Below are 24096 nucleotides of genomic sequence, written 5' to 3'. Positions count from 1 at the left end.
CCCATTTTCTTTAAGTGTATTTCCTTATGCATGAGTTCAGGGGAATCTTTCTTTTCCACCTGCTTCCCATAACAAATTTCACAAGAAAATCACTATGGAACCCATTAGAGTCTTTGTTTTACCCAATTTCATTAAATGAGATCACTCTGACTAATTCAAAACTTTGAGGGGGGAGAGCTAATGATCATTTGATCCTTCTTCAGAGGTGAATAATTATGGCCATAAATTTTGTTGGGATTTCAAATCACTCCAATACAGTCTTTTCATCAACTCTTACTATTTACAATCCAGGTGAAGGTTTGTGCTACAAATTAGTGATCAAACTTTTTCATTAAGAATACTTTTGAAAGGAAAAGAAAAACTATAGTCTGCCTCCATTTGACTTCTCTGAAAAAAATTATTAATGTTACAGTGTGCTGAAGTCACAATATTCAGGTTTCTTATTGTTACGGCCAAGTTCTCAGAGAAGACCCCTAGTCCTTCCCTCTCAGCTGCCTTGTCTGGGCCAGTCACAAAGTGCTGTCTGGGGCCAAGAACACTGAGACCTGGACACTGAGCAAGAAGGCTGCCAGGCTCTGGGATGACATTGTCAGGGTTCCTGACTGGTGTGGAGCCATCACCATGATGCCACCCCTGGCCCCAGGACCCCTGCAGCCTGGGGCACAGATGCCCATTACTGCCTTGTCCTCCACAGATCTCACCTCTCTGGTTATCTGCCCCCTACTTCATGTCTGAGGCTGCAGCATAGGCTGAGCTGGGACACGGGGCCAGGGCAAGTGTGAACCTGGCTTTTATTCAATTCTTTTTTTTTTAATTAATTATTTTTGGCTTCACTGGGTCTTTGTTGCTGCACAGGACCTACTCTCTACTTGTGATGCGTGGGCTTCTCATGGTGGTGGCTTCTCTTGTTGCAGAGCACAGTTTCTAGGATGTGCGGGCTCAGTAGCTGTGGTACATGGGCTTAGTTGCTCCGTGGCTTATGGGGTCTTCCTGGACCAGGGATCGAACCCATGTCCCCTACATTGGCAGGTGGATTCTTAACCTCTGAACCACCAAGGAAGTCCCCTATGTTTCTTTTTCAAAACCTTTATGGGAATGGTTTAGTAGAGTTAGGTGTTCCGACAGTAGGAAATTGCTTGATCAGGCATTGAGTTCAGAAGATGCTGTGTGGTCAAAACAATGTCCTCTACACCTTAACCTTAATATAATCAGCTGCCTTTGCTTCAGTGACATCACCTCTTTGGCCTGTCACTCATAAGAGGTTGGATCATGGTCAGAATTTTGGTCTCCAGTGTGCCCTAATCCACTCTCCTTTCTTTTCTATGTCTTGGGTTCTTGGAAGCATGCAACTGGTAAATCATATTTTGTGGTGTGCATGTGCTAAGTCACTTCAGTCATGTTTGACTCTTTGCAACCCCGTGGACTGCCACCTGCCAGACTCCTCTGTCCATGGGGATTCTCCAGGCAAGAATACTGGAGTGAGTAGCCATGCCCTCCTCCAGGGGATCTTCCCAAGCCAGTGATCGAACCTGGGTCTCCTGCATTGCAGGTGAATTCTTTACCATCTGAGCCATCAGGGAAGCCCAATCATATTTTATTAGGTCTAAAATCAAAGGTAAATGTGCCATGTGATCAGAGGGAGAGATCATTTAAAACCTGATGCTCTGGAGGTACTAGGCAGGGTAGAAACAGAACCGGCCTGAGAAGCAGAGGTATGTGTGGGCCAGGCTCTGGCAGGAACTCACGGTGTGTGTGAGGGCTCCCCTCGGTCGCTTTTTCAGGAAGATGCCAGGCTGGGATGAGACAGTCTCCAGACCCCCTTCCTTCTCTGACAGTCTATGATTTTCAAGTCACAGTGTCTGCCGTAGCCATGGGGTGTGACGTCTGGGATGATGGTGTGCTTTGTCCCTTTAATGGGGACTGAGGCGGCAGCTCCATTTGGCATAAGCTGAGCTGTATCAGCAGCATGGAGCGGATTGGCTGGGCCCCAAAAGCAGACCCCAGAGAGATATTGATTCTGACAGGCAAACAATTAAAGGGGGAAATTGGTGCCTTGTGGATAAGACATCTGTGTGCCTCTGATACCCTTGACCGAGTCTCCAGGGGAAAGTGTGGCTTAATTGGAGAGGACGGAGCTGCCCTGGGTTAAGATCAATCTCAAAGGGGCTGGAGACAATGTCTGGGGAACTGGAAAGATGCGGTGAGATTTTCAAATCTATTTTTATTTTTGCAGACTTCTAATAACAGAAATGACTATCTCTTTATGTTTCTTACTTCTGCAGCCAAGTCGTATGTTGGAAAATTAGTCAAAATCTAATTTTAATGTTATGTGACTATGCCGGGGGCCATGAAGCATTTGGGAGATCGTACTCCCACTTTGCACACCCCACATGCCCTGCCAACATTTTCTTCCATGTTTGATCCTTCTGCTCTATTCTTTTTCATCTTTCCTCCTTTAATGTGTTCCCACACTATTTTCACTCTTTAGAAATATGCACACGTATATTCCCTCCCTTGCAGACTTTCATAATATCCATAAATGAGGTGCCGAGGGGCCCAGATGTCTCAGGATCACAGCAAAGGATGAAAACACAAGCCCTTCTATTGGGTGTGTTTCAGCACCAGCCTTCAGTCCCCGGCACCTCACCTTGGATGTGGCAAAGGGTGTGGTGTTTGCTGTATTTAAACCTGTCCACCCTGCTTCAACCCTAGTGGCTCAGGGGTAAAGAATCTGCCTGCCAGTGCAGGAGACACTGGTTTGATCCCTGGGTTGGGAAGATCCCTTGGAGAAGGAAATGGCATCCTGTTTCAGTATCCTTATCTGGGAAATCCCATGGACCCAAGAGCTTGGAGGACTACTCCCTGGGTTGCCAAAAAGTCAGACATGACTTAGCAGCTAAACAATAAAAACAGCAATAACAACCTGCTTCAACCAGGCTCGAGGGTGCAAATGTCAGCACCCTACATCAAACCTCCGTACCACACACGTGTCTCTAGTACATGCATGAATCAGCTCGAGTTGCCAGAACAAAATACCAGAGAGTGGCTGTCTGAACAATAGAACCTCTCTCTGACAATTCTACAGGTTAGACATCCAGAATCAAGGTGCTGGCTCTTCTAGCTTATGGAAGGTCACTTCTGGCTATTTCCTCACATGGTCTTTCTTTGGTGTGTGCACTCAGGGATGGGGTGAGGAAGGAGAACAGACTTAGTGAATCCCATCAGGAGGGCTCCATCCCTACACTCTAACCTAGCCCTGATCGCCTCCCAAAGGCCTCATCTCAAAACACCATTTCATCGCTGTGTAAAGCCTCAGCCTATGAGTGGTGGAGGTGGCGGAGGCATACACTGCTGCTGCTAAGTCACTTCAGTCGTGTCCGACTCTGTGCGACCCCATAGATGGCAGCCCACCAGGGTCCCCCATTCCTGGGATTTTCCAGGCAAGAGTACTGGAGTGGGGTGCCATTGCCTTCTCCGGAGGTATACACTGCAGCCCATAATAGTCGAGGACAGCACGAGACAGCCCATTGCCGAAGGCTAATGGGACCTGCCTCTTATCCTTCTTCCTCACGATGCAACAGAAATCATTGTATTGAATACTTTCCCTCATTTCATGCGGAATTGTCTCTTTATTCCTGCCTTTCACATACAGCAACCTGAGCAAACCCAAGATGAGTCTCTTCACTGATCTAGATGACATCTGGTCAGAGTATATGGACCAGAGAGATACATTCTATACTTCCCTCGTTCTTGTGTCTTGATATAGTTGCCCTTTTCCCTGCTCAAAATCGCTGTTCCCTTTGTGTGTGTGTGTGGTAAACTATAAATAATACTATATTTACCATTTTAGCGATTTTTAAATATATAGTTCTTCAGTGGCATTAAGAACATTCACATTATTGTGCAAACCATCACCGCCATCCATCTCCAGCTCTCTTTCCTCTTCCAAAACTGAGAGTCTGCCCCCAACAAAATATTAACTCTTCTTCCCTACCCCACCCCCAGAACCACCATTCTATTGTCTGTCTCTGTGAATGCAACTAGTCTAGATATCTCATATAATCACACAATATTCATCCCTTGCGACTGACTTCTTTCACTCAGCACAGTGTCTTCAAGGCTCATCCGCCTTGTGGCGTACATCAGAATCTCCTTTTTAAGGCTGAATGATATTCTATTGTACGAATACACTATACTTTCCTTACCTAGTCATGGACATTTGGGTTGCTTCCACATTTTGGCTATTATGTATACTGATCCTATGAACACAGGTCTACAATCTGAGTCCTCATTAATAAAACAAAAATTTTGGAAATCTGCCACTGCTCTGAGGAATAACTGACACCGATTGCTTGGCGTTTGTGAAAAGGAAATTCCGTAGAACTTCCTGAGTGGATATTTTACATTATGTCCAACCTTTGCCCCTTAAGGATACATGACTTGATTCTAAAACAGTAGCAACTTCACAGTTCTTTCATAGATGTATATTTTCTTGTAATAAAGATTTTAATCATTATTCTTCTGTACACTCAGGATAATCTTCTAAGACAATTGAAATGTTCTAGTTCACTTTGATGCTTAAGGATTTCTGGTATAAACGAGAGTAAAGAAATTAACTTGGTATCAAATTTAATATAAAGTATGAAAATAGGCTTTTTAAAAATGGTTTCTTAGATAAAATTCTGGGAGGTATTTTCACTTAATTTTTTTGTTGCCTGCTGCAAAAGAGAAATACTAGAATAGACAGAATCTTCAACTCATAACATTTGAGATCTGAAGGAATTTTGGAGACAGTCTATCTCAATTCCCTTATTTCATAGTTGACCAAACCCAGAGAGCTTATGTGATTCCTTTTTTCACTCTGTTCTTTTATTCATCATTCATTCAATATTTGAGAGTCAACTATATATGATGCACTGTCTCTAAGACCATAAAACATACCAAAGTGCTTAGAGTTTTGTTCCTATCCTTAAAGAGTCTTACCTCTAGCAGGACAGACATGCTAGGCATTGAAGTTCAACAAATACAGAGTCACTATTATGTCCAGTGTGCCCTGTACTGAAGAAGATATAACAATGCAGAGCCAGAGTCAGTGAGCGTGGAAGCCAACAATGAGACAAGGTACACAAACTCTGGACTGTTAGAAAGGGCCAGGTCAGGCCTTGGGGCACATGAGGACTTGAAGGAGGTGGGAATACACTAGGGGAAAATAAGTGACCTTAAAAAAAAAGTTTTTTATTTATTATTATTATTTTTAATTGGAGTATAATTGCTTTACAATGTTGTATTCGTTTTCTGCTGTACAACTTGAGTCAGCTATATGCAAGGATATATCTGATACAATGGAGATGAACTTGGGCAAACTTTGGGAGATGGTAAGGAACAGGGAGGCTTGGCACGCTGCTGTGCATGGGGTCGCAGAGTCGGACACGACTGGGTGACTGAACAGCAGCAACAATAGATACAGCCCCTCCTTCTTGGACTTCCTTCCCAGCTCAGTCCCCTATTCTGCCCTCTAGGTCATCACAGAGCCCTGAGCTGAGCTCCCTGGGCTAGACGGCGGCTTCCCGCCAGTTATTTTACATGATAGTTGTATACACATCAATGCCACTCTCAGTTCATCCCACCCTCTCCTTCCCCACCACCCCCATGTTCACAAGTCTGCCCCCCCCCCCGCATCTGCATCTCTATTTCTGCCCTGCAAACAGGCTCATCAGTACCACTTCTGAGAGAGTTAGTATCCATCACAGACTTCAGAGGATGTGGATGAGCTGGATACGCAGAGATGAGAAAGCTGAGGACGTGATCAGGACAGGAAGTCAGGAAATAGGGAGGCTTCTGGGGCCGGGGACGGGCAGACTCAGGAAGGGAGCGTATGTGGAGGAGTCTCTTTGCTGGACTCTCTCCTTAGGCTGCAGAGCTAGAAGGATCAGGTCTAATCCTGCCTCACCCTCGGGATCCTTATTTAGAACCATCAAATGTTAATGGTTCCTGCCACACTGGGTGGTTGTGGAGATCAAAGGAGACAAGGAGGCAGGCTCTGTGGAGGGCTTCATGGTGCCTGGAACACAGGGACACTCTGTATACGCGAGCCACGGTGATGACTTTTGGACTGCAAAGAGCATTTCAATGTCAGTTGAAGTAAAGTGAATTGAATACACTGAATCCAAAAGAAAATGGATAGCCATTAGTGGATTTTGTATAAATGAATGCTATGCTAATAAATACATTGTTAAAAAAAATTAATCTGCCAGGGTTAGGGGTGGAAAAGAAGGAAAGCAGGAGGTAGAATGTGTGTTAGGCACTAATTGTGATAGCCCAGGTGACAAGTGAGTAATGAAAACTTCAGTATATCTCATGGAAAGGCAGTAAAGCATAGGAAACATGTTCTCTCCCAGTTTGGGGAGCCAGAAGTCCAAAGTCAAGGTGTCAGTAGGGCACACTCCCTCTGGAAGGTATAGGGGAGAATCAGCTCCTTCCTCCTCCAGCTCCTGGTGACTGCCACCATTCCTTGGTTGGTGACTGCATCACTCTAACCTCTGCCTTCATTTTCATCACCTTCTCCTTTCTGTGTCTTTTTCAAAACTCCCTCTGCCTCTCTCATAAGGATACATACAATTGCATTGGGATCCACCCAGAGAATCACATCTGCAAATGCTCTTTTTCCAAATAAATTAACAGTTGCAGATTCTGGGACTCTGTACAAAGACTTATCTTTGCAAGTCACTGACACTCAGCAAAACATTTTACAGAGTAAGATTAACACAATAAGAATTCAGAATTAAGAAATCTGGACAAACAACATGTTGGATGCTGGAGGACAAAAAAATCTAGAATGGTAGGTTTCATAAAATTTGTGCTTATCAAAATTATAGTGAAAACTTAGAACAATGCAAAGTCTGTGTGTATGTGTATGTGTGTGTGTATATATATATATATATATATATATAGTGTGTGTGTGTGATTTAACCATGATAATTCAGTAAAACAAAAAACAAAAAAGTAACTCTTTCTACCCAACTGTTGTTTATCCTTATGGATAAAATTTTTGAGGGAAAAAAATCACAGATACATAGTGGATTATTTGTTATTAAGGTCAGTAATCACATCTTATTGGTAACTCTGTAGAAGGTGAAAATGATGCTAGCAACAATAATAAAAATACCCGAAGAATGTTTTCCTAAATTAGAAGGATCTTGCCACTCCTCAGGCTTTCCAAAACTTGTTAGGTTACAGTTCCCTGTGTTAAGAATGCTAACCTGTTTTACTTAGGTTATAGTAGCTCATTTTGCTAAAACATCAAAAATAACATTTTTTCAAATCACTTGCAAGAAAAATATTTTTGAACAAACCACAATGTTTCTAGTCCATAAATGTGCACACCGCCTGGCATGAGTTTACAGTGTCAAACTCTTAAATAGCAAAACTCACAGTCTAGGATGGCCCCTAAGTTGTGATTTCCCCTTCCTGAAACCAGACTGTGGCTGTTCATTAAGCAGTAGTTTTTCAGCTCTTCAAACAATCAAATCTTTATAACAGCCTCAGAACTGTGTGAAAGAGGGAAGTGTGTTTCTTCCAATACTGTGATTTGGTTTGCTCAAAGACTTCCTCAGTACACACAGCACCTTTTCTTTCCAGCCCATACAGCGTTCTACTAGCAGAAAGAAATGTTTTTGTGTTTTCTTTTTTATCATTTGAACTGTGAGTCTTTAAGCACGGGAGTACACCCACGCTCTAACTCCACAATCTCACTTTGTTCCGTGGACTCTATCTCCTTGCTCCGCTAATGCTGCCTACTGCTCCCACTGCATGGCTAGCCTGTCTTTGCTAAAGTGACCCAGGGTACCTACAAACCCTGGGAGGTACAAAACCTTGGGAGCTCGCACCTCCCAAGCAGGTCTTTCTGTCTTGAGACTGGCTGGAAGGTTCTTCCTCTATCCCCGGTTGTTCTTGAGTTGAAATCTGTTTCTCTGCAGTTTTCAACCCTTTGGTCTAAGTTATACCATATGGGGCACACTGAACAATATGCACCTCCCATCAAACCACAGTTCATTGGATGCTTGAAGCTGGTGACAATGTCCCTTCCTGCCATGCTGAGTTTGTTCCAGGCTAAGTGACCCAGATTGCGCTGAGCATCCTTTATGCCTCATGAGTCCCAGTCCTCTCATCATGATGTTTCCTTTCCTTGTTACAGGTTCTAAGTCCCTTTGAGTGTGTGCTTCCCTGCACCGAATCCCACGTCCCAGATTTGGCCTGAGCAGTGGCTGGTGGGGCAGAACCAGACGGCACCACATTAATAGTATACATCTCTCAGTACAGCCTAAAATACCCTACCTTTTTGCTGTCCACCTCATTTTTTCTTTCAAAAGAGTTTCTAGCGGGGTTTAAAACTCTTTCGGCATAGTCAGGGAGCAAGTCATCAGTCAGCCTAAATGCTTTCTCAGTTCATAATTTTTCATCTTTGCCTATGGACTTGCTGGGTCCAGTTGTAACACATTGCATTTGCTTGAAAACACTTGTGTTTACCAGCTTGTCAGATGGTTTACCAAGGACAACAGTTACTTATAAGAAAAGGAATGTTAAGTGCCATGGATTGACTCAGAACTTTTAAATAGGAATGCTAAGTTGAGAGAGCCGCCCTTTTGTCCTTTTATGTTAAAATAAAAAGTCTTATCTGACATCAACTGTAGCAATATTTTCTTAGATCAGTCTCCCAAGGTAAAAGAAATAAAAGGAAAACAAATGGGACCCAATCAAACTTAAATCTTTTACAAAGAAAAGGAAACTGTCACCAAAATGAAAAGACAGCCTATGGATTTGGAGAAAATATTTGCAAATGATGCAACAACAAGGGGTTAATTTAAAAAATATACAAACAACTTATACAACTCAATATATAAAAAAAAAAAGCAACTCAATCAAAATCATGGGCAGAAGGCCCAAATAGACATTTCGCCAAAAAATACATACAGATACCCAAGAGGCACATGAAAAGATGCTCAACATCACGAATTATTAGAGAAATGCAAATCAAAACCCCCTCACATTGGTCAGAATGGCCATCATCAAAATGTCTACAAATAGTAAAGCCTGGAGAGGGTGTAGAGAAAAGGGAACCCTTCTATACTGTTGGTGGGAATGTAAATTAGACCGCCATGGGAAACAGTATGGAACTTCCTTAAAAAACAAAAATAAACCTACCATATGACCCAGCAATCCCACTTCTAGACATATATTCATAAAAGAGGAAAACTCTAATTTGAAAAGATACACATACCCCAATGTTCACAGCAGCAATATTTACAACAGCTAAGATATGGAAGCAACCTAAATTTACATTGACAAATGAATGGATAAAGAAGATGTGGGATACATATACAATGGAATAGTACTCAGCCATAAAAAAGAATAAAATCATGCCATTTGCAGGAACATGGATATACCTAGAGATGATCATACTAAATGAAGTAAGTCAGACAGAGAAAGACAAATATCATATGATATAATTAGTGTGGAATCTAAAAAATAACACTAGTAAATTTATTTACAAAACAGAAACAGGCTCACAGACATAGGAAACAAACTTATGGCTACAAAAGGGGAGAGTAGGAGGGATAAATTAGGAGTATGGATGAACAGATATATAAAATAGATGATAAATAACAAGGATTTACTGTATAGTACAGGGAACTATCAGGCTTCCCTGGTGGCTCAGTAGTAAAGAATTCTCCTGCTAATGCAGGAGATGTGGGTTTGATCCCTGGGTGGGGAAGATCTCTGGAGGAGGAAATGGAAACCCACTTCAGTATTATTCCCTGGAAAATCCCATAGACAGAGGAGCCTAGTGGTTTACAGTCCATGGGGTCATAAAGAGTTGGACAGAACTGAGTGACTGAACACACATGCCCATAATGGTAAAGAAGATGAAAAATATATACACAGATGAATCACTTTGCTGCACAGCTGAAACTAACGCAATATTGTAAATCAACTATACTGCAATTAAAAAATACAAAGTTTTAAGGTTAAGCATCTTTATGGAAACTTATATGAATAAGGCCAAATTATTTTCCTCCAAAAAAGATATCCCCGAAAAGTGTAATGGAAAATGGAGTGGGTGTGTGTGAAGCACGATTTGGCACTCACCACCCTACCCTTTTTTTTCTCTACAGAGATGCCAAGGATATTCTAGAGAAATTCTAAACAAAGAGCCAAGTGTTCAAGTTCATGCCTACATTATTCCACGTTTTATCCTTTCCTAAAAATTTTGAAGCGCGTGATGAGAAGTGATAAAAATAACTGGTTAGTTCTTTTTTGAGTTTATATATGGTAACGTAGATGGTAGGCCTAAAGAACTTGAAAAGTAAACTATGAAATGCTAGCCTTTTGAAGTGTATTTGGCAATGAAGATAATCTCATAAGCTGAATGGGATCCATGAGACTAGAAGGGATCTGGGGTAAGATTTGGCCCCTGAACCTCAGTGGGTGGCCATAGAACACTCCAGTACTCTGAACTAAGCCTTCATTATGGTCTTGACCACTCTGAAAGGCTTGCATAAGGCAAAGCAGCAAGTGCCCCAGGGGGCTGCGTCTTATTTCGGAGGCAGGAACGTGAAAGGCAGGAGTGGACTTTGGCCTCGCTCTCAGATTATGTAATTCACACAAGAGCATCTTACACATCCGCAGCATGCCATCAGAAGGCCATGAACAAGAACTATGAATCTTTACTTCTAGCTCAAGTCTTGAGAGCTTTAAGGAGAAACCTGTGAACTGGTTCCAGTGATTGCGATGTTCAGTTTTACTAACTGGTACCATCGTTTCTAGCAACATTACTTGAACATTTTGGTTTTTCTTTTTCTTCCTATTGATACCATTCCCAAGATAACTGTAGGACAGGTTGGAAGAGCTGATGCACAGGTTGAGATCAGATGGTGGATATGATATATGAATTTATTCAGTGCTACTAGGTTAGTTGCTGGCTTTTCTGTAGGGGAATCAGTAGCATGACTATAGCTTTATTACATAATTATTGACTTCCCAGATGGCTCAGATGGTAAAGAACTGACCTGCAATGTGGGAGACCTGGGTTCGCTATGTGGGTCAAGAAGCTTCCCTGGAGAAGGGAATGGCAACCCACTCCAATATTCTTGCCTGGAAAATTCCATGGACAGAGGAGCCTGGTGGGCTACAGTCCATGGAGTTGACCCGAAGTCACTTGACTGACTAACATAAGTACAAGTACAATTGTACATATAACTGTATATATATTTATTTATTGTTAATTTTTAATTATATGTATAATGTATAATTATCTCTCCCAAAGACTGAGAAAAGATTGTATAGACAACATAAAAATACTAAAGAAACTCTCCATTATATGAGCATTCCAGGAATACACTGACTTCAAAAAAGACTAAATTTTAGAAACTTATGAGTCGGGAGTATGTTTAGAACTAAAGAATGTTGAGAGATAGCAGAGGAAGCAGGTCATCTTGTGAAGAGGTAACAATCTATATGATGACTCATCTACAAAATACCTGCCCATCTCATGACCCGAAACCCAGAAAAAAGAGTGACTTCATCCCCCAGTGAAAATATATCTTCTTTCTCAGGAACCTCAGTGATGGTCTGGATTCCCTTTGTTCAGATCTTATTGATCCTTTCTATTTTTTGAGCCTTTATTTTGAACTTTTAACAAAAGACAGATGACTATTGTTTTACTAAAAATAATATATATTCATATTAAAAATCAAGCAGTACAGAAGTGTATAAAGAATGCAAAATGTCACCCGAAGTCCCGTCAGCTTGATATATAATCATCATTAGTGTTACTATTAATATTTATCTCTCTATAAGGACATCCAGATAGAAAAGATAAATGGGAACAATTTCCATATACAGGAGCTACAAACATGTCAAATTAGTTTTTACAGTCAGGTTTACTGAGGAATAATTACATTCAATAAAATTCACTCTTTTTAAATGTACAATTTTATGAGTTCTGGCAAATTCAGTCCTGTAAGCTGCACCACAATCAAAATATAGAATACCACAGTCACCCCATAAATTCCCTCATGCCTCTTTCTAGTCAATCACCTTCTCCCTCCCCCAGATCTTGGAAAAGCTAATCAGATTTCTGACACTACAGTTTTGCTTTTCCAGGAAGTCTTTTAAATGGGATCACACAGTATGCAGTTTTCTGTGTCTGATTTCTTTCACTTAGCATAGTGCTTCTGACATTCTACCTCAAGACTGATGAATAATAGCTTGTATCTTAATTTTTATTGCTGAATTGTATCAATGTAGCACATTTTGTTTATCTGTTCAAACTCAAAGGTCCAGTCAAAGGACATTTGAGTTTGGGCTACTATAAATACAGCTTCTTTGAACATTTGTACTCAGGACTTTGGTTAAATATTTTAATTTCTCTTGGGCAAAAACCTAGAAGTGGAATTGCTGTTGTCAGTAGATGTTCAATGCCATGAGAAACTGGCAAACTGTTTCCCAAAGCGGCTGAACCATTTTGCAATCTCACTAGCAATGTACGAGTGCTGAAGTTCCCTGCATTCCCATCAGCACTGGTACTGTGAAGCTGTAAAGTAATTTGAACCATCTAATGGGTGTGTACTCGTATCTCCTGATGGCTTTAATTTGCATTTTCCTGATGACTTACATTAGGCATGCTTCATTTATTATGAATATGCCTTTTTTGGTGAAGAATCTATTCAAAGCTTTTATCCATTTTTCAAATTGAGTTTTCTTGGTTTTTTTTTTTTTTTTTACTTGTTTTCTTAGTGAATTCTGAAAGTTCTTTATAATATATATATATATATATATATATATATATATAAAAGAATTTTTGTTGAGATTGCACTCAATCTCCAGATGAGTTTGGGAAGATCTGATATCTTAACAATATTGAGTCTTGTTATCCATGAATATAGTCATTTCTGGTAGATTACTCTGGAATTTTTATGCATGCAATCGTATTTGTCTTTGAATAAAGACAGTTTTTTCTTCCTTTCCAATCAGTATGATTTTCATTTCTTTTTCACCAGTTTAACTTTCAAAAGGTACTAAAAGTTACTTTGCACTAATGGAAGCAAGAAATTACATAAAGCTGAATGAATTGTAGAAATGCAGGTAAATATTTCTTTGTCACATGAAATATTAATGTATAAAAGATCACATCAAGATGAAAAAATATTTTGAAAATCATTAAGCAATTAGGTTCATTTAGTTTTTCATACTTTTGTTTTAAATTTAGATATTATCGATGAACTCAATCATGTGAAAGACTAAGGAAATTAACAATTTCATACCTTCTTCTTTTTTTTTTCTTACATGCTGCTCTTTGGTTATATTATTATATTCATTTTGCAAATATTTAATACACATTAAATTCTGTAATAACCAAAATTGTCACAATAATTTAAGCTTAGTGTTATTGTAAGAAAAAAATTCAACCTCACACCCATCCTCTCATAATTGTTTTTCTATTCCTGACATTTTCGCTTTGATTAATAACATATTTTGTCAGATATCATAGTCAAAAGTCATTGGCACTTTTTTTCAAGAAGAATTCATTTGTTCCATATTCCCTGAATTCTGAAGAGGTCTGTGACTTGCCCAAATTTCTCATCACTTGTAGATAACTTCCTTTTTTCCTATTTGGATGTCTAAAAATTCTTTTTTTTTTTTTTAAAGGTTTGATGTTAAATCATTTTAAAAGAATGTATTTTGGTATGAATTGTTATATATGCATTTTCCCAGGAACAGAGTTTCTGTCCCTAATTTCAGAGAATTTTCTAGACAATGGCGATCAGCGTAAAGAGTACTGGTACAGCATTCTTAGAGAAAGAATTGTTGAGGGACTTCCCTGGTGGTCCAGTGGCTAGCACTTTAACTTACAATGCATGGAGAGCAAGTTTGATCCCTGATTGGTAAGCTCAGATCGCATATGTGTCTTAACCAGAAAACCAAAACATAAAAGCATTTTTGTGGTGGTGTAACAAACTCTAGAAAGGAAAAACAAAAACAAACAAACAAACAAAAAACATAAAAGAAAGAAATGTTGGGTGCTATGATAGCCTCTTTCTTCCAAAATATTGGAAACGTGTTATGGAAAAACCCAAACGAACCTTTTGGCCAACCCAATACTCTTTCTTCTGATCACCGTTGCCTAGTCTGCAAACCTATTATCTTCTCTCCATTTGCTTTTAATCTCTTTTCCTGCACTTCTGTGCTCATTATCTGTTTATTGCTGTCTCTAACGCACTGTTCTGTAGAAGGCTATTATTTGGTTTCTCAATTTCCTTAACTTGCAATATCCCTTTTTATATCATAGTTTTGTTATATGACCATCTAAACTTTGTTTTGGAGAAGGCAACGGCACCCCACTCCAGTACTCTTGCCTGGAAAATCCCATGGGCGGAGAAGCCTGGTGGGCTGCAGTCCATGGGGTCGCTAGGAGTCGGACATGACTGAACGACTTCACTTTCACTTTTCACTTTCATGCATTGGAGAAGGAAATGGCAACCCACTCCAGTGTTCTTGCCTGGAGAATCCCAGGGATGGGGGAGCCTAGTGGGCTGCCGTCTATGGGGTCGCACAGAGTCGGACACGACTGAAGCGACTTAGTAGCAGCAGCAGCAAACTTTGTTTTACTGAAGTTATGTTAGATCCTTCTACAGTGCTAAGAATTTGAAAGGGGTCTTATGTGTAACATTTAAATTTTACTAGTTTCTAAATTCAGACATGCACTCACTGATTCCTTGTTTGCTTTCCTTTCCCATTCATTATCTTTCTTCTCTTTTTTCTTCTTTCCTTTTCTTTCCCATCTTTTATCTCTTAACCCCCTCCTCTGTCTCCTCCTTGTTCTCAGTGCTGTGTTTATACAGCTATCATCCCAATTCTCACGATGCTTATGCTGACCATAGGCAATACTTTCCAGATTCCAAACCAGTTACCTCTTATCAGCCCTTGTCTCCAAAGTCTATTTTCCTCTAGGCTATCAGCTGAAATTGGCAATTGTGTTCTATTTAGTTTCCTGTAGTTTGAGAGTCTGGCAAGAAGAGAAAGTGCCAAGTGGCCCTAAGCACAACGTTTTTTAGAAAACATCAATGAGAAATTTGCATTTATCCTTGTTGTTTATAAATAACAAATTGCTATTTTTGTAGAAGGTTTGTTTTCAGAGTCTAGAGTTCTTTGTGTAAAAATATGTTTTCAAGACATTCTTTGCCTTTAAGGACAGCTGCCACAATAATCACACAATGTTCTTTTCCTCAAGACACCATTCATTACTTTATTCTTGTTATAATACGATAGATCAGTTTTGACAGGGCATAATATTCCTCGTTTTATTTTAATAAGATTGCTTTTCTCGAGAAATCAATGCAATTATAGAACAAATCAAATGCATTTGAAAACCATACCAAACTTCACATGCTCTCCAACTACGCAGAGTCAGCATACTCCATGTTTGATTTGAAGATTCCAAATACAACTGGCTCCTAAAATCATTAAGTGCAACTGGGTTCACTAAACAATAAGATGTCTGATTCTAGAGGGGTTGAATCTGAAAAATCAAGATATAGATGGCAATGTGGTAGAGTGGGGAGGTAGCAGGCATAGGGGAAACTGCACAATAATTAGAATTGAACAGGACTGATCTTGAGTCTGAACTTGGCCAAATCTTAGCTACTGAATCATGTGCAATTGACATATCTTGCCAAGTCTCGAGTTTTCAGTCTGTAAAATGGGAACATTTCCAGTTTTAGCTTATTCTTTCTTTCAGTCACACAGCTGGTATACACTGAAAGCCTACTACATGCCACAGTACATCTAGACACCAGGGTAAAGCAGGAAACGAGACAGCTACCTGAGCATCCTCCATTTATGGTACTTACTTTCTTGTGTTGGTGCTAGGTATTTTAACCAAGATCAATATAAATGAATAATTTCAGATGGTTGTAAGTACTCATGAAGAAAACAAAAAGAAATTGGAGAGTTGGTATTAAAGTAGCTGCTTCAGTTGTAGAAAGACCTGACACAGACATGAACTTGGCCTGGTCAAGGGACAGAAACATGGATGCTGCTGCAGTGGCTTAAATGAGTGGAGGGTGGGGCAAGAGAAGATGTTAAGGAAGGAAGCAGAGGCTAGACTGTGCGGACTAAGAAGCTGGAATTTCATTCCATTACAGTGGGGTCTTCATTGGGGAGCAATAGAATCAGATTTGAGCTCTAGATTGCTTTGGCTGCTGGGTGGAAAATGTACTGCAAAAGGGAAAGAGTATTGGCAAAAATACCCGCTAGGAGGTGGGTGCCATGATGCTGGAGAGACCAAAATGGCCTAAGTTAAAATCTTGACATTGGAGTGATGGGAAATAGTTATATTCAGCAAGTAGTTAGAGATGAAATCAATAAAACTGGCTGAGGGCTTGGATGTGGGGATGAGAAAAAGGGCAGCAACCAGGTATGGCTCCTGGATTTTTGGCCTAAGAAATTGGGTAGAGGAGGTGTTATTTACCAGGAAGGGAATAAAGGAGGAAGGGACAAGGTGGGGTGGGAAGAGAATGGGCTTGGAGCAAATGCTTTGCTTTTAGGTTTCATCACAAAATGTTATAGTGATCTTCACATATGGATTTCCTGAAAATTTTATAGCTTTTCAAATTATATTAATAGTTTTTTTTTTTACATCCCCACTTTGACAATCACTCAAGTAGAGCAAATATTATTTTTTATTATTTATCTGATATACATACACGTTCATATCTTTCTTTTTGGGAGAATCATTTGGCTTTTCTAGATATAAAATAATATCACCAGGAATAAGAGGAAGTTTGATCTTTTTCTTTGCAATGGTTATGCAGTCACATTATAACTTAATGATATATACTGAAACCTTCAAGGGTGATAATAGAAGTAGGAAATATTCCTGTCTAGTTCTTTATTTTAGTTAAAAATATTTTAATATCATGCCTTTTTGAATAATATGTATTTTTGATTTTTGGTAAAGAGTTGCTGTATTTGGTTGTCTCCATTTATTTCTATTTTTAATGAGTATTGACTGTTGAATTCTACCTTTTCAATGATTATCTGATTTTAAAAATTCTATGATTTTTAGGAGAGAGAGTTGTACTTTTAAAATTATCAAATCAAATATATGTGATGCTGGCTCCTGGGTTACACTACTAGAGAGTTTAATATGGTTTGTAAATGCATTTGAATTGTTATATAACTGAAGTAATTTCCTTAAAAAGCAACTTATTAAACAAATCTCTCTTTTATGCTTATCTTGGCTCTTTTATAAAAAATAAATTTTAAGTTTTTAAAAAACCAGCTTTTAATTTTATAGCTAATGGTTTAACAGATTGCAAATTGTAATAATAGGTTTTATCTTTCTGGCTCTTCTGTGGATAGTTATATATATGACATTACTATGGCTGCTGTTTATTTGTGCCCCCGGGAGACCATTTTTAAAGGAAATGTAATTATGTTTTTATCCTTCATGATCCAGAGGTTATTACAAAAAAAATTATTCTTTTCTTGAAGCAGATCTTTGACTTATGGTCTCATCATCCAAAAGAAACTGCATTTCAAAACTGAAAACAATCCTAAAACAAAATCATGACTATAAAGTATTAATCGACTTAAAAGATACCATGTTATTTTAATGTCATCAGCACCTTCTCTGATTCTTAAAGTTTGGTTTTAGAGAGACATGAAGAGTTTGATAACACTCTAGTCTACCTAGTACAAATGTATGTCTATTGTTCCAGCATCCCAACTGGTTTAGCATTTGTCCTGGAATTTTCATTTCAACAGAATTGTTATTTTTGTTGTTGTTGTTAACATCCCAGTGCATTAGTATTTGCATTGCAACAACATTTGTTGTTAGCATTTTCATTTAAATAAGCCCATAGTATAATACTTACTATTATATTCTGTATTCTTCCAGGTTTGGCCGTGGTCTGGTCTGTTCACGTGTAAGATATACTAACAGAAAAAGAGGATTTATTTAGAATGGGACTAAACCTGAAAGCAGACCACTGACAACCTTTCTGTCTTTCAGAAAAACTCTTCGCCATATTAAAATCAATCCCTTTCAAATACAGAATGAAGGGCATTCCATGATGAAATGCATGGGGTACATAAGCAGCCAGGGGGAGATAATGCCTTCTAGTCTCAGTGGAAGTATGAAGTAGGAAACCCCCTTTTGTTATGGCATTCAACCAGTAAAACTCAAAGTCTAAAATGCATGAAATATTTAAACCTTAAAATAAAAGTTATTGCAATTCTTCTACGATTCTGTTACACATAAGTACTTTAGACTCAGACCAAAAGGCGTATGGAGAAGAGGGACAAATATAGAGAACGTTTCTCATGAAGAAAACCTGAGAATATGAACGAACATCAGAGGGTGGGTTGCAGTTTTTCAAGTACATAAGTTCCATATTATACCATACTATGAAACTTTTATAAACAACTAGATTTGTATATACTGAGGTAAGAAAAAGAAAATCTTGCAAGTTATGTTATTAAATGGGAAAAAATAAGCAAGGCAGCAAAAAGCAATATAGATTCTAGAATGATATTTATGATGAACAAAGCAACAACTGTACACATGTGTCAGTGTGTACACGTGATATGTATGTGTAAGCATCTCACAGATAAACTCCTGGAAGCAGCCAGGCACAACTGTTCACAGCGTTGACCTTTAGAGAGAGAAATGAGTGGAAGGCGGAAGCCAAGGGGTTGACGTCTATATTTACTCTTTCTGTAGCTATGTTGTTTGAGATATTAACAGAGAAAATAGAATCACATCTATTGTGTATGATCTTTAAAAACTAAACACAGAATAAAGAAAAGCCACTCTGTGTGAACGTGCTAAGTTGCATCAGTCACGTCTGACTCTGTTGTAGCCCGCCAGGCTCCTATGTCCATGGGATTCTCCAGGAAAGAATACTGGAGTGGGCTGTCATGCCCTTCTCCAGGGGATCTTCCCCACCCAGGAATTGAACCCAAGTCTCTTATGTCTTCCGCATTGGCAGGTGGGTTCTTTACGCTAGCTCCACTTGGAAAGCTACTAACCGTGGTCATCAACCAATGTTCTTAACATGAAGTATCACTCAGGTTCAGCAACATGGATTGACCACAGAGGGACTTCCAAAGCCTCCAAAGACTCCAAGAGAGGTTTCTGTTTTGTTGTTGTTTTTTGTTTGTTTGGTTGGTTTTTATCTAGCAGAGTTTTAACCTCAGAGTTGGGTAGATTATAAAACAAGAGACTCAGCACTGACTTCTGGTGTGAGAACTTACAGGGCATCACCAGAACACTGCCTCACTAGCACATTCTCTAAATCACCCCTACCTTTTATAATGAAATCTGATTCCATTCAACCAGATATTCAGTCATAAAAAAGATCCAGACGTTTAAAATACATGAATGTTCATTCGTGTGAAGTGTTACACTAAACACAATATTATTCTGTAACATGCAAAACACAAGTAGGGTAAAATGTGATAATAACTATCTAACTTTGGAATCAAATAAATGGCCTTGTCCCTGTATTCGTAGCAAGGTCATTCACACAATTATAGTCAAGGGCAACTAATGGAAGTTTGAGGTCAACAAGTAACTGAAAACAATTGTTAGAATACTGAAAGATATGCAAAACTCATTTATCCTTAGGTCCTTTATCTAAACTATCTAAAAATAGCAATAGGGAGTTGAAAGTATGTGGGGAGATGGTATTTGGGAATGATGTGGCCCTAAAGGTTATGCCTAACATTAGCAGGCTCCTGAAAATGCATTTTAACTATAATAAGCAATAGAAAATTAAAAATATAAATATGGAGAACAGAATATGAAGTCACTCAACATGCATTTATTGGGTTTTTACACTGTACCAGACCCCGTCCCAGGAGTTGAACGAAATAGTGGGAAAAACTGACCCAAATCCTTGTCCTCAGGAGGCTTATGTTCTAATGAACAGATTCTCCATAATTTTACCACTTAATACAGAACTAAAATTTATAGTTTGGGCTTTAGCTGTTTTTTCTTTTCTCTTTGCATTTATATATGTATTTCTTCACAAAAGTAAAACCATGATGTGAATATTTTATACTTATAATGTAGCTACAGTTTCCACATGATTAAATACTTTTCAATAGCATTATTTATCATCATGGTTATCTTTTGGCTCAGAAGTTAAAGCATCTGCCTGCAATGCAGGAGACCTGGGTTCAATCCCTGGGTCAGGAAGATCCCCTGGAGAAGGAAATGGCAACCCACTCCAGTACTCTTGCCTGGAAAATCCCATGGACAGAGAAGCCTGGTAGACTACAGTCCATGGGATCGCAAAGAGTCAGACACGACTGAGCGACTTCACTTTATCTTTTATTTGAAGAAAATATTATTAAAATAACTGTCACATTTAAATGATTCCTCAAAGAAACCCATTCTTTCAGGAACCAGAAAAAAAATACCCTTCATTTTATAGCTGGGAAATTTGCTAATATGCAGAGTCAAAAGCAGAAATGAAGCTCCATCTCCAAGTTCCTGAAACTGTCCATGAGACTTTATTCCGGGCCTGGTGACTCTGGCATGTACCCCAAGTTGTCTACTCAATATCCGATCTCCTTTCCTACTAAGAGAACCCCAGTTGCATTTGAAGAGAAAGCATGACCCGGTGAAAACTACATTTCCCAGCATCCACTGCAGCCAATTTGAGTCAATTGAAATGGGAGCTGCCGCTACTGCCTGGGTTTCATGAATATGTGCCTTAGCTTCCTGTTTCTCCTTCTTGCTTTGATAGGTGAGGTTGCAGGAGCCATCCTGTATGAGCCAAGTATGAGGCCATAAAACTGAGGATGGCAAAACGCAAAAACAGAGGAGCCTGCAACAGTAATAATGTAGCAGATTCTTCATATGAATTTTGACTTGCCTACCTAATACTTTTGATAGAAAAAAATAAACTCTTACTTTGTTTAAGCGGTAGCTTTTCAGGGTTTTTTTTTTTTTTTTTTAATAATCAATTGAGTGGCTATCCTAACTGAAAGCATATCCCAATGCAGTCTTTAGTAAATCAAAAAGTTAGAAAAACAGCATTTTTATCAATTATTTATATCAGCTTTGTTCTTAGATTTTGCTGCTCAGAATAGAAAACTGCCTGCCTAGCACTGTCTCGGCATCTTTGCCGTGGTCCCCATCCTTCCCCCAAATCCTTGTCCACTGTGTTTTCTAAATCTCATTCACCTCCAGAGGCAAATTCTTTCCCAACCTCCTGAGCATTCAGAACCTTGTGGTGATTGTGTATTTATGTTATGCTTCAGAAAGTCACCATTGTTTCGCCTCTGGATTTAACTCCAGGAGACTCTATTTGTCTTTATCACTGTGTACTCATAGCAGAACATTCTGACCTATCTATAATGAACATCAGATTTCTATCTGACAAGTTGTCCAACCATTGCCCAAGACAAGGGATCTGGCATACTGGTTCAGAAGCAATACTTTTTGGTGGGAATCGGATACCATGTGACATCCTCCTGATCATGGAGACAGTTTCCTTGCCTCAGAATTTTGCCCCATACTTTTGGTTTTTCCTTTCTTCCACTAATCAGGCTCTATAGAAAGGGGTCAAGGGGAAAAAGTTACAAGAGGAGATAGAACAAAAAAGATGGTTGGTCCTTAGCCAACAATCGAGATCTTAAATTGTGGTGAGGTAATTTATTGAAATATTAAAAGCGTCTGTGTTCTTTGTTTTTTATCTCCACGCGCCTCCCCTCAATACGAATCTCTTTTTTCTGAGATTTGAAAGTTTTGCTCTGTAGAAAGTGGAAGCATTTTATTTCTGCTCTATTACTCCATGCTACTCTCTTCTCTCCCACTTTGCTGCTTCCTGTTGAACAAATAAAGACACCAGCATCTTTGCAAGGCGAGGATGGGGCTCAATGAAAAAAAAAACTCTCAAAATGACTAAGGTTTTAATTCTTGCCAGACCAGTGGTTGAAATCAAATATAAGTTGACTTAAACCAAACATTCCTGTCGTGGTCTGGGCGCGGGTTGGAAAAGAATTTCCGGACATGAGACAGAATGAGAGGGAAATAAAGCTTATTCAAGTGGGAGATGCTCTTAGAACAGCAGGCCAGCTCAAGGGAGAACCGACATTAAACAGGGGTCCTTAGTCCACTTTTATACCCAGGGTACAAGGAGTGGGATGGGGTCTTATGGGTCATTTGCTAATTGGATGAGGCACTTATACTGGGTGGGGGAAGAGTAGGGAAAAATCCCTTCTCTCTCTGGGGCGGGAGGGGAGACAGGTTGTACTGTTCCATTTATAGTTACAACATGGGGGAGAGAAGGACAATAAGGGTCTGGTCTTTCCCCTCCTGCAAATTCCAAGACCCTCCTGGGTTTTATCTGCTCTTTCGTCCTTGGGTCACCACAATTCCTTCTTACCTAACTTCTTAGACAGAGATTCTCACCTACTATATCATCTCTAGAGGAAATGAAAGATCTGCAAATATAAATCTTACAAATCTATGTCTTTTATTGAGGTTTCTAGCCAGCCATCAGGATGGAAAACAGATACATTGGTCATAAAATATGATTTGTTTCACATATTAGAATTAAGAATCTTGAGATGGAGAAAGAAGGGGAAATGAGAAAAAAAACTGACTCTGCCTCATCCGGAAATTTTTTTTAAGTGATTTGAACTAAATGCTTTTGGTAGCATATAAAACAATGTCCATTGAATCTGTTATTATTTCACATATATGATGGGACAAGAAACAGGAAGAAGAAAAATTAGGCCTCTAGAATCAAGTTCATGGCCTTTTAAAAACTGAATGTGTATTAAATGTTATCTATGTGTGTTTGAGTTTAACTGTATGTGCGTTTGAGTTTAACTGTGTGCATCCAATTAACTTGATCTCATTTCCATTGTAAAATGTTTTATTTTAATGAAGTGTTGTTGCTAACAAATTAATTGAATTAGAAGTGAAATGAAATTTGATTTGGAGCAAGTCTTCCTTTTTGGCTTGTTTGATGTACTTGCTTTGTTTGCTGTGCAACTGGAAATACTGGCCCATTTTGTCTCTCCTGGTACCCACCCAACACCAACTTCCTTCAGCTGCGCTTTAGTAATAGAGATCTGTGTCTTACGATGCCCACCGGCTGGTAACTGCAGAAACCAACGCAGGGATCAACAACGATCAAAACCCTCCCAGACATGACTACAGTTCTGAGACTTTCTAAACCTAGAATTTCCCTTAGAAATCTGTCCGAATCATGATCTGCATTTCCTGGGTGAGAGTTCAAGACGACAAAAAGTCCTAGTTAAATCATGCCGTTTGAGACCAGCTTGTAGACAGTCTGTAGCGCTGAGCTGTTTCATTGCTAAAATAAAAATCTCAGCACCATGGGCAAGAGAAACTAAGTTATGTTTATCCAGAAACAGCTAGAGGGACTTCCCTGGCAGTCCGGTGGTTGAGACTCTGTGCTTACACTGCAGGGGCACGGGTTTGATCCTTGGTCATGGAACCAAGTCCCACCCCCTCCCATGCCGTGTGGCCAAAGAAGAAGAAGAAGAAAGAGCTAGAACTTTTGCATTGGGTATCTGATAAAAGTTGGGAGCAGAATTTAAAATCTGATGGTGCTACACCCTGACTGGGGTTCTTTGAGACTAGAACCAGAGCTTACATCAAAGAGAACTAGACACAAAATGCAAAGTGTTTGAAATGGAAGGAAACTCTTAAGGGTGAAGGTAGGAATAAGATGAATATTTTCTGAGTTGATGAATAATTCTTTTAGTAAGGATACTCTTGGAAAGGTATGGTGGGATTTTCAATGCCTTCCACTTAACTCATGGGAAAAGACCCTGATGCTAGGAAAGATTGAAAGTAAGAGGAGAAGGGGGTGACAGAGGATAAGATGCTTGGATGGCATCATCGACTTAGTGCACATGAGTTTGAGAAAACTCCAGGAGATAGTGAAGGAAAGGGAAGCCTGGCATGATGCAGTCCACAGGGTCGCAAAGAGTCAGACACGACTGAGCGACTGAACAATAACAGCCTAGCTAGACTGTGATAACCTT

At 39.4% G+C, this 24096-nt stretch overlaps 1 long non-coding RNA gene across 1 annotated transcript in view; it reads right to left on the bottom strand.

Annotated features, from left to right (window-relative positions):
* The window catches only part of LOC112444648 (uncharacterized), an 84522-nt gene that overhangs the window by 10389 nt on the left and 50037 nt on the right, over positions 1-24096 (bottom strand). Inside the window, exon 2 of the long non-coding RNA XR_003033016.2 lies at positions 17937-17997. This is a non-coding gene — a long non-coding RNA (uncharacterized lncRNA). The remainder of the gene's footprint in view (positions 1-17936; positions 17998-24096) is intronic.

Source organism: Bos taurus, chromosome 27 (assembly GCF_002263795.3).
Source record: "Bos taurus isolate L1 Dominette 01449 registration number 42190680 breed Hereford chromosome 27, ARS-UCD2.0, whole genome shotgun sequence".
In the NCBI taxonomy this organism is placed as follows: Eukaryota; Metazoa; Chordata; class Mammalia; order Artiodactyla; family Bovidae; genus Bos; species Bos taurus.
This window is presented reverse-complemented; position numbering and strand designations above follow the sequence as displayed.